This window comes from Quercus suber, unplaced genomic scaffold (assembly GCF_002906115.3).
Source record: "Quercus suber isolate HL8 unplaced genomic scaffold, Cork oak 2.0 scaffold_294, whole genome shotgun sequence".
Lineage (NCBI taxonomy): Eukaryota > Viridiplantae > Streptophyta > Magnoliopsida > Fagales > Fagaceae > Quercus > Quercus suber.
In genome coordinates this window covers 406,473-417,332 of record NW_027069750.1, presented here as the reverse complement: position 1 = coordinate 417,332, position 10,860 = coordinate 406,473, and the positions used below count along the sequence as shown (strand labels likewise).

Genomic DNA, 10,860 nt, shown 5'->3' with positions numbered 1-10,860 from the left:
TTTGCTTTGCACATTGTGATCTTTATGTTCAATTATATTTGAATCCAGTGCTCATGCACAAAGTGCTTGAGTCTAGGGAGAAAGATTTGAGTTACGAGAATAACAAAAAAAAAAAAAAAAAAAGGTGAGGCTCAATATGTGAGAATTTAAATGGGAGGTAGAGTGGAGGAGACAAGAATCGAACTCAGGATCTCATGCTCTAATACCATGTTAAATAACTAATTATCCCAAAAACTAAAACTATTTAGATATGATAAATTTAATCATTCAACTAATACTTCTAATACTGATTTGGGTAGAATAAAAGGTGACATAATATATGAGGGAACTGATGAAGCAACAAATCTGATCAGTGTGGTTCTTGCAGCTTATGAGAGTGTCTTCATTTTCCAGCCTTGCACGAGTTGCATCTTTTTATATATGGAGTCATGGACCTTCTCAATCACCTCCGCAAAGGCTTCTTTTTCTTAGCTCCTACTTTCAAAGGAAGTCCTAAATACGCCTTGTTTAAAACCCATGATATGAGATAGATGAGATCTATCACCAGTTGTTACATTTTTATGAAAAACAAGAGGATGAGGATGCATCACCAGCTGCTCCACCAGTGCAGCAGGATGCATCACCAGCTGCCACACCAGTGCAGCACAGCATGCCACTCAGTGCAGCAGCCAGCGCATCAGGTGAAGCTGCCACACCAGTGCAACATAGCATGCCACTCAGTGCAGCAGCCAGTGCATCAGGTGATGCAGAGCCAGCTGCCACAATTAGTGCAGCACAGATTGGTACTCAATGCAGCAGCACTGGAACAGCTAAGACAAGAAATTCAAGTAGAAGTCCAGATTACTTCCTAGAGTTAAAGAAAGTGAAGACTTGTAATTATTCCTCTAAACGACAGTGTGGTTTGCTTGGTCTGCTTGATGAGTACACATAAACGGCATGTAGTTTTTCTCTAGAGCATATTTCCTTTGACATAAGGAAATGCCGTTGGCTGTCCTTGCTACTTCTAAACCAAGAAAATACTTCAAGTCCCCTAAATCCTTCAACTTAAACTTCTGGTCTAACAAAACTTTAAACTCCTCAACTCCCTTTCTATCATTACTTGCAATTAGAACATCGTCAACATAAACCAGCAATACAATAAATGAATCTCCTCGCTGCCTAGTCAACAATGAGTAATCAGCCTTGGATTGAACAAAACCAATATCAATTAAGGCAGTTGAAAACTTAGAAAACCACATTCTAGAAGCTTGTTTGAGACCATATAGTGATTTATTTAGTTTACAAACCAACTGAGGCTGTTGCTCCCCCTTGCTGTGAGAATGCTTAGACTGCTGAAATAGAGGCTGCCCCTTGCTGTGAAAGCCTGGTGGAAGTGACATAAAAACTTCCTCATGCAAATCTCCATGGAGAAATGCATTGTTAACATCAAGTTGACTGAGAAACCAACCTTTCACAGCAGCCACAGCAAGCACAGCTTTGACAGACACCATTTTGGCAACTGGTGAGAAAGTGTCAGTGTAATCCAACCCCTCTTTTTGGGTGAAACCTTTGGCAACCAATCTGGCTTTATACCTCTCAACTGAACCATCTGATTTGTACTTCACTCGATAGACCCATTTACAACCAATGAGTTTCTTACCAGGTGGCAAGGAAGTAATAGTCCATGTTTGATTAGCTTCTAAAGCTAAAATCTCAGCATCCATGGCTGCCTGCCACTTGGCAACAGCTTGGTGGTAAAAATTAGGTTCAATGATGGAAAAAATGGCATAGCAAAAAGATTTATAAGGCTGGGACAGATTAGTGTAAGATAGATAGGAGTGAAGGGGATGAGAAGTACCTGAAACATGATTGGAGGAGCTTGGAATGGCTGCTGATTTGACTTGATTACAGTGATAAGCCTTAAGGTAAGATGGTGGTTTAGAAAGTCTGGCAGACCTTCTAAGAACAGCAGGTAAAGCAGATGCATCAGGAACAACATTTACTTCAAGAAACTCAGATGCAACAAGGACATCAGTTGCATCAGGAAACTCATGAACTTCTTCATCAAAATCTTGATGGATTTGGACAATAGTGTCATCAGAAATGGTAGAGGAAGAAGAAGGAATAGAGAGAGGAACAACAATAGATTCAGAGGAAGAAGGTGAATGGAAGATAGGTAGAGGAATAAGAGTGACAGATGGAGAAGAGGCATTTGAAGCAAAAGGAAAGCTGGACTCATGAAACACAACATCTCTAGACAGAAAGGTAGTGTGAGAATCAACATCAAACATTTTATAGCCTTTGACATTGAAAGGATATCCTAGAAAAACACACTTTCTAGCTCTAGGTGTGAATTTGTGTTTATGAGGAGTGAGATTGGCAGCATAACACAAGCAGCCAAAAACTCTAAGATGTGAATAGGAAGGAGGTTTGTGAAACAAAAGTTCAAAAGGGGTTTTATGATTTAGGAAAGGGGATGGAAGCCTATTTATAAGGTAGATTGCAGTGAGGACACAGTCACCCCAAAAAGAGAGAGGAACATTGGATTGAATTTGCAAAGCCCTGGCAGTGGCAAGGATGTGTCTATGCTTTCTCTCCACAACTGAATTTTGTTGTGGAGTGTAAGCACAACTCAATTGATGAACAATCCCTTTGGAGTCGTAAAAATCATTAAAATTAAACTCTAAAGCATTATCAGATCTAATGGATTTAATCTTGGTTCCAAATTGAGTGAGAACCATGTTATAGAAAGAGACAATGAGAGGTCTAACTTCAGATTTTGCTTTGAGCAAGAAAACCCAAGTTGCTCTAGAAGCATCATCAACAATGGTTAGGAAATACTTATGACCATTAGAAGTTAAAACAGAAAAGGGACCCCATACATCCATATGAACAAGATCAAAAGAGCAAGCACACTTATTATTATTGAAGCGAAAAGGAATTCTTTTCTGTTTTGCCAAAGGACAAATAGTACAAAGCTTATTACAACAATTCTTAAGGAAAGGTAAAGTGCTACTTAAAGAATGAACCTTGACATCAGAGGGGTGCCCAAGTCTAGAATGCCAAAGAGAAAACACATTTGTAAAGAGAGAAGAAGAGCAAACAGCAGAGAAGGACTTGAAATTCTGCTTGGAAAGTAAATTAGAAAGTGATGTGGTAGCTTGGGAGAGGCTTGAATCTTGCAACAAGTATAAACCATCATGCATTTTACCCATTCCAATCGTGCTCCAACATGTAAGGTCCTACAGAAAACAAAATTGAGACAAGAAAACCAAGCATATAGGTTGGGATTTTGTTAAGGCACTGACTGACAGAAGGTTAAAGGTAAATGATGGCACACAAAGAACATTACTAAGGGTTATATGGGAGGAAAGTTGAATGGTACCAATGTGTGTAACAAGAGCTGCTTCCCCATTAGGCAGTTCAACCATAGTATGTGAAATTTCAGTATAAGAAGTCATCAAATGAATGGAACATACTATGTGATCACTTGCACCAGTATCAATGACCCATGCATGAAGATTATAAGCTCTTCTATTAACAATTTTGGCAGAGAAAATAGAATGCTTGAAGTTGATAGAAGTACCTGCAACAACATTTGATGGATAGGTCACAGAATTAGCAACATGAGGTTCTTGACCTTTAGGAAACTGTTGAGTAGAACAGGAACCAATTAAGGTCAGAAGTTGCTGGTATTGGTCACGAGTGAAGGCTGGAGCTTGAGATACTGATATGGATGGAACAAAATCAGTGACTCCAGTAGAGGTGTTGCCTTGAAGTAGTTCAAGATTCGTTGAAACTTGATGTGCAATGGCATTTTTATTGTTCTTGAACTTGAATCCTGGTGGGAAGCCGTGCAACTTATAGCATTTGTCCACAGTATGGCCTAGCTTTCCACAGTGAGTGCATAAGGGCCTGTCTTTGCCTTTGAAGTTAGTTCCTGAGTTCTTGGTTGCTAAGGCAGTGGATTTAACTCTAACAACATTATGCACAGACCTCTGCATTTCTTCTTGAATGAACAAAGAATGAGCCTTATTGACAGAAGGCAAGGGATCCATTAATAAGATCTGAGTTCTTATTTGAGAGAAGGCATCATTCACTCCCATAAGAAATTTCATGGTGGATTCCTTGGTTTGAAGATTCTTCAACCTTTGATTAATTCCACACATGCACTGACCACAAGTACACTGGGGAAATGGACTCAAATTCTGCAATTGATCCCACAAAATTTTGAGCTGAGTAAAGTAATCAGTGAGTGATTGCTCTCCCTGATGAATCTCAGCAATTTGTTTCTAGATATTGAAGATCTTGGTTCCATTTCCTTGACTAAAAGTGTCTCCAAGGTCAGTCCAAATCTCCAAAGCAGTGTCTCTGTAGATAATGCTTCCTTGGAGCTTTGGTGATACAGAGTTGATAAGCCAGGTGCCAACTACATTATCAGCACGAATCCATGCTTGAGCAGCCTCTGGAGAATTCACCAATGGTGAAGAGATGGTTAAAGATCCATCAATAAATCCTAGCTTGTTCTTGCCAATCAGAGATTTTCTCACTAATCTCGCCCAAGCAGGATAATTTTCACCTCCAATCAATGGTTGAGAAGTGAGATGTGCTCCTGGATTTTCCCCAGGATGCAAGAACAGAGGATTGCTAAGATTATACAAATCTTGTGAAGAAGACAAAGCTTCTGTAGTGGAAGTATTGACTGTTGCTGTTTCTGCCATTAAAAAGCTTGAAAAGCTTGTAGAACACAATAATGGTGGAGAAAAAAAAATGAAGAAGATAACAATGCTCTCTGATATGAAAAACAAGAACAGAGAGCAAAAGAAAATCTCGAAGGAGATGAAGGTGATGAATGAGAGAAACAGAGAGAGTTCCCAAAATTGATCTGAGAAACCCTAAGAAAATAAGAAGCGCTTAAGAAATTGCTTTGATACCATATGAAATTTTGGATGAAAAACTATTTTCATTGAATTGATTCTGTAGCTGTACAAATGTATATATATACTAACTTAACAATCACAAACACGTGTGAACACAATGAAACAAACATAACTAACTCTCTCACGTGTCTAACTTAAAGCTAACAAACAAACTAATCAAGAATCAAGAAAAACTACATGCCGTTTATGTGTACTCATCAAGCAGACCAAGCAAACCACACTGTCGTTTAGAGGAATAATTACAAGTCTTCACTTTCTTCAACTCTGAGAAGTAATCTGGACTTCTACTTGAATTTCTTGTCTTAGTTGTTCCAGTGCTGCTGCATTGAGTACCAATCTGTGCTGCACTAATTGTGGCAGCTGGGTCTGCATCACCTGATGCACTGGCTGCTGCACTGAGTGGCATGCTATGCTGCACTGGTGTGGCAGCTTCACCTGATGCACTGGCTGCTGCACTGAGTGGCATGCTGTGCTGCACTGGTGTGGCAGCTGGTGATGCATCCTGCTGCACTGGTGGAGCAGCTGGTGATGCATCCTCATCCTCTTGTTTTTCATAATTTTTACTTAAAATTTAAATAACATGTTGGATCATTTAGCACCATTCACCGCTTGCCCCGACCACCTCATATATTTATCTAAACATTCCTTTACTGCAATTAGGTTATCCTCCCTAGCTTTAACAAAAATAAGGAGATCATATACATGCAAATTGCAAGTGCGATATTGATGGGCTTGACTGACTCACCTTTATGCCGCTTAGCTTCCCATTTAACTTTTCCTTGCATAAAAATCTCGATAAAACTTTAGAGGCTAGAATGAATAAAACGGGAGACAGGGATCACCTTGCCTTCTAATTCCCTGAATCTATTGAGAAATCGACTTTTAGGATTATACCTGTTAGGATATGGTTTTATATTTTCTGAGTTCCTAGAGTTGGTCTATATTAATATTACCTAGAGTTGGTTATTGAATTGTACAAAATATTTCAATAGGCATCAGCTCTAGAACTTTAAGCCTTCCAAATTCATGTGCAATCTCACTCACTGTGGATCTCCACACAAATGTGCCCAGGAGATGCAACATCCGATATAGAACCATGAATCTTGATAGGTTCCTAGTCTGGAAATTGAGAACTTAATTTTCTTGGCAATTCATTATAAGACAGGTCTAGGTAAGTTTGAAAATGTAAACAAGTCATGCTAATTAAGAGGTATATCTCAAAACTTAGATTTCTTGACAAACATAAGGATTATTATAGTCAAAATGTTTCCTTGCAATGGGGTCTCTAAAATGGACAAAAACAATATTCATCTCGTGGCAAATGAAGGATTTGTTCCTTCCGTTATCAATATCACAATAAAGCAGTGCAAACATTAATAGTATACTATTTCCAATGAGGCTCGTCTTCTGGTAACTTTCAGTGCATTCGTGTGCAGTGCAGTGTGCTATATTAGAGCAACCACGTCAATCTGTCTAAAAAATTGTCTATTTTACACTAAAAATCCACTTTTTTCATTTTACACTACCATATTTTTAAAACATCCACATCAGTTAATCTATTTTACACATCTATTCTAATTAAATAATATTATGTTTCTCAAAAAAAAAAATTAAATAATATTATTAATTATTATTTATTAATACCCATTCTCTCTCATAAACATCCACAACATCAGCTCTCTCACTTCCTCTCAAAAAAAAAAAAAAGCATCAGCTCTCTCTCTTTCCCTCACTCTCTTCCTCACAGCCGCCTCACCCAGCCCGCCGTCGCTGTCGCCGCCGATGCCCTCCGCCGATTCGACCTCCCTCTCGCTTTTGCCCTCCCTCTTTCCTTCGCCCCTCCCTCTCTTCCTCCACCACCGATCCTTCGCCTCCCACCCCCAATCGACGACAGCAATGGAAGATCCGGCGGATCAAGCGGTAGCATTGGCAGCAGATCCAGCTCCATTGGGCATTTCACGTGAGTTTTCCATTGAGTATGGTTTGGGCTGGGTTTTCCGATGGGGTTGTACTGTTTTTGGATTGGGTTTACCGGTGAGTTTTGATTGATTTTGAGTTGGGTTTTCAGTGGGTTTGTCTTGATTTTGAGTTAGATTTTCTAATTGCTTTTTCGTTGATTTTGGGTTAATTTTCTATTGATTTTGGTCTAATTCTCTGTGTGTTTGGTGGGGGCGCTGGGTTTGGTGGTTGGGTGGTTATTCTGACGCCTGGGTTGTTGTAAAAGTTGGGGAAGAGAAGGAGTTTGACAGAGGGGAGAGAAAAAAGAATTAAAAAATCGTTTACACGGTGAACAGTAACCGTGTATATATGCACGGTTGCTGTTCATTTGCAAAACGATTATGTATATTTAGACATTTTTACACAGATTGATGTGGAAGGTTTTTTAGATAAAATGTGTAAATTGGAGCACTTTTTGTATTTTAGAAGAGTATCCACGAGCTGGTGTGGATGCTCTAGTGAAGCATTTTGCATTTGACAAAAGCACACGTTGAAAATAATTTGGTCCTTGTAATTTGGCTAGGCTCTACCACATTTGGATTAGCCCCACACGTAACTATAAACCCCATTTGGGTAAGTATGTTAAATTTGTTGGACTCTTACCATCTTGATTTCGGCGATTGCAAACGTCCAAAATTCTTTCAAAGTAAAATCACTAACCAATATATTTATTACAAATGAGTTTAAACTTTAAAGATCGATCCTCCTCCTAAAAACCCAATTTAGTGGTAATTTATGTTGTTAATTTTTAATAGCCACAATTTCTACTGCTATAAAAGTGAAACCTAGGAAATTTATAATTTAATATATAAAAATTACAAATAGAATTAATTGATCTTTTAGTTAATAGTTTTATAATTAATAACCATGCTTTATGTTTTGATGTCTATAAAGACTATTTCTAATATAACTCGAGTAATTATAATAATTCTTACCCCCCAAAAAAAAATTATAAAGGACTAAAAAATGGTACCCGTACATGGCTGGTAAAAAATGGGTTAAGCTTCTATTCAGTCCACAGAAGCCATGTGTTCATAAAAAATTATTACAGAGATTTATACTACCAAAATTATTGACTTTTAATTATTGTGTATTCTATTAAAAGGAAAATTAAAAGAGTTATTTATTATTGACAAAAGGTCGTAATAATAATAAATTAAAATTATTATTAACATCATCATCATTATTATTATTATTAAATAGGTAATTAAAACAAACAATTTCCTTTATATATATATATATATATATAAATTTCCTTAATAAGGATTCTCAAACCACCCTCTTTCTTAGCATATAGTGTTTCATCATTTCTTTCCCAACCACTAACACCTCTTGAAATTTTCTTAATGCAAATTCTTCTTTTGAAAAATTAATTAAGTTTCCTTTTGAGCCATGTCTTCATGTGTGGCATATCTAATTTAGTCAAAAAATTTCATTTAATTAATTTTCTTTTTGAATTATGGACATGATTTAGTCAAAAAAACAAAGGTCCATAACTGATTAATTTCCTTCCATTCTTTTCATATGTGGCATATCTAATTTAGTCAAAAATAATTCATTTAATTAAGTTTCTTTTTAAATTATGATTTAGGCAAAAAAACAAAGGTCCATAACTGATTAATTTCCTTCCATTCTTGCTAATATATATTTCAGCTTCTTCGTCGTACACAAGGTAAAATTAATCTCAAGGAAAATCTTATTTATCTATGATATTTTTATATGTTTACGATATTCACATTCTAAAAGTATATTTTCAAAATTTATTATATTTCCTTTTTTTTTTTTAGGTACAGCTTTTTCAAATTGATATAAATTTAAAAATATATTCTCAAATCGCATTTTTTCAAAGTACATTTTTTTTAAGCTTCACTTTTTAGATGCAATATTTTCAAACAATCCCATTTTCAAAAAGTTGAAAAAAAAAAATTTGTACCAACAAGCATTAACTTTTATGATAGATATGGTCAAAAAACCATAACTTGGAACTTGGATCCCTATCATCTTCCTCACGAGGTTATTGTCATTCTTTTCAATTTTATTTTCATTTTTTGCTGCATAGAAAATAAAGCCGAAATAGTGAAACAAAAATAGAGAAAGTTCAGATTGAATGGGAACCTGCATAGCTGAAATTCCTGGGTTTTCAGTACACTTATTAAAAAAAAAAAAAAAACTATCCATGTCATCAACAAACGTCTATGACGGCCCCTGTCCCGGAAGCCTCATTAGTACTGGTTTTGTTAACCTTGGATTTAGAGTCATCGAGATAGTGTTGATAAATGTATGGAAGAAACCCCAGATTGCTAACAACAGAGCCATCACCTTCACTCCATCCATCTTGTCATGAAAAAGTATTACCGCAAGAATGGGAACAATAGGCAAAGCCAATGTGCTAATGACATTGCTGAAGAGGGAAGATACCTCAAAGATCAACCCCAACATACCTATTGAAGAAATTTGACATGTCACAGCCGCCCATATTAGAGTCATCATATAGGATACCCTTCCTTTTCCATAATTCTCAACCTCTTTGCCCAACAATTTCCATTCTCCGCTTGCAAAAAGTCCTTCCAAGCAGCAACATGTTGCGAAAATTGATGCGTATATTTGCATATCCAACACAGCAGAGAAAGTTTCATCTTTATTATTCTTTCGAAAGAGAGTTGTAATAAGGAAAGGTCTAACGAGTATGTTGCAGATGCACCGAGGGTGCAAAGAAATCCAATTACATACTTTCCTTTAGGGACTCCTATCATGTTTTCAGAGTCGGTATTGACTGCAAGAAGGGCTGCTGATATGGTAAGAAGGACGAGAGAGTTGAGCATAAATGGAGTGATTTTTTGTGAATTGAGGAAATAGGAGAAGAGGACATTAAAGGCCAACTGGGTTGCACTTAGTAGAGCATAAGTAGAGACAGGGAGGTGTAAGAGTCCATATATATGAATACATCAGGTTATTAAATATCAACATTAGGCCAAAACCAAGGTAGAGAAAGGCAAGGGTGTAGAAAGGTGGCGATTTCATGGAGGAAGTGTTTAAGGAGAGAAAGGCAAGGGTGTAGAAAGGTGGCGATTTCATGGAGGAAGTGTTTAAGGGGGTGCTTGGAGTGGATCTCAGCGAGGGTGAGAAGAAGAATAGGAGAGGAAGTAAAATTGGGAAGCCTGCTGATTGAACAAATGTTTCCATCCATTTGCTATTCCCACCTTGATCATAGTATAATCTTCCCAACAGAGTTGCTGTAGTCTGGCCAGCAACAAGAAAGGAGTAAGCGGCCACACAAAGCCACCACTTGTAATGTCTGAGTCCAGGAAGTTTCATTATTAGGTTGGTAACAAAAGTGCCTTATATGAATTTTGCTCTGTCATTCATCAGCTAATCATGCACAAAACACAGAAAGAAATTATATGCAAGTATTAGCCCATATAGTTGTAAACCAGTCCAGAGAACAATTAATTAAGATTGGTTTCAATCATGTTGGAGTAGTGACTGCCTTGTCGACATGTTTACTACATACAACCTGGAATGGATAATAGGAATACGTGGTTTTGGCTTTTGATTGCTGCCTAAAAGCTTAGGAGTAATAGACTATATATACCACATGCATGTAAATGTGGAGGTTTTCTTTATGTATATTTCATTAATTACTAATACTACTTTAATGGTAGATATTGGTGTACAGGCTCCTTTCTTCTATGGCCAGTTTGGATTGAGAAGAAGTAGAGTAGAGTTGGCCAAAAATTATTAGTTTAAAAAACTAGAATTGATATAGCTTGGATTTAATGATTAACAGAAAGAAAACTTGAAGTATTTCCTTATTTAATGAAAAATATTTTCAAATCAAAATATGAAGATGTACTCATCTACCCAAAAAATAAAATATTCATGTTCAACAATTAATCAACGAGTTTGGTGTGTGGGACTAACTTGGAGTTTCTTGCTGCAGCTC

At 37.0% G+C, this 10,860-nt stretch overlaps 1 pseudogene; it reads right to left on the bottom strand.

Annotated features, from left to right (window-relative positions):
- Positions 1-5,103: 5,103 nt before the first annotated feature.
- Positions 5,104-10,232, bottom strand: LOC136071200 (probable purine permease 11; annotated as a pseudogene).
- Between the last annotated feature and the right edge of the window lie 628 nt (positions 10,233-10,860).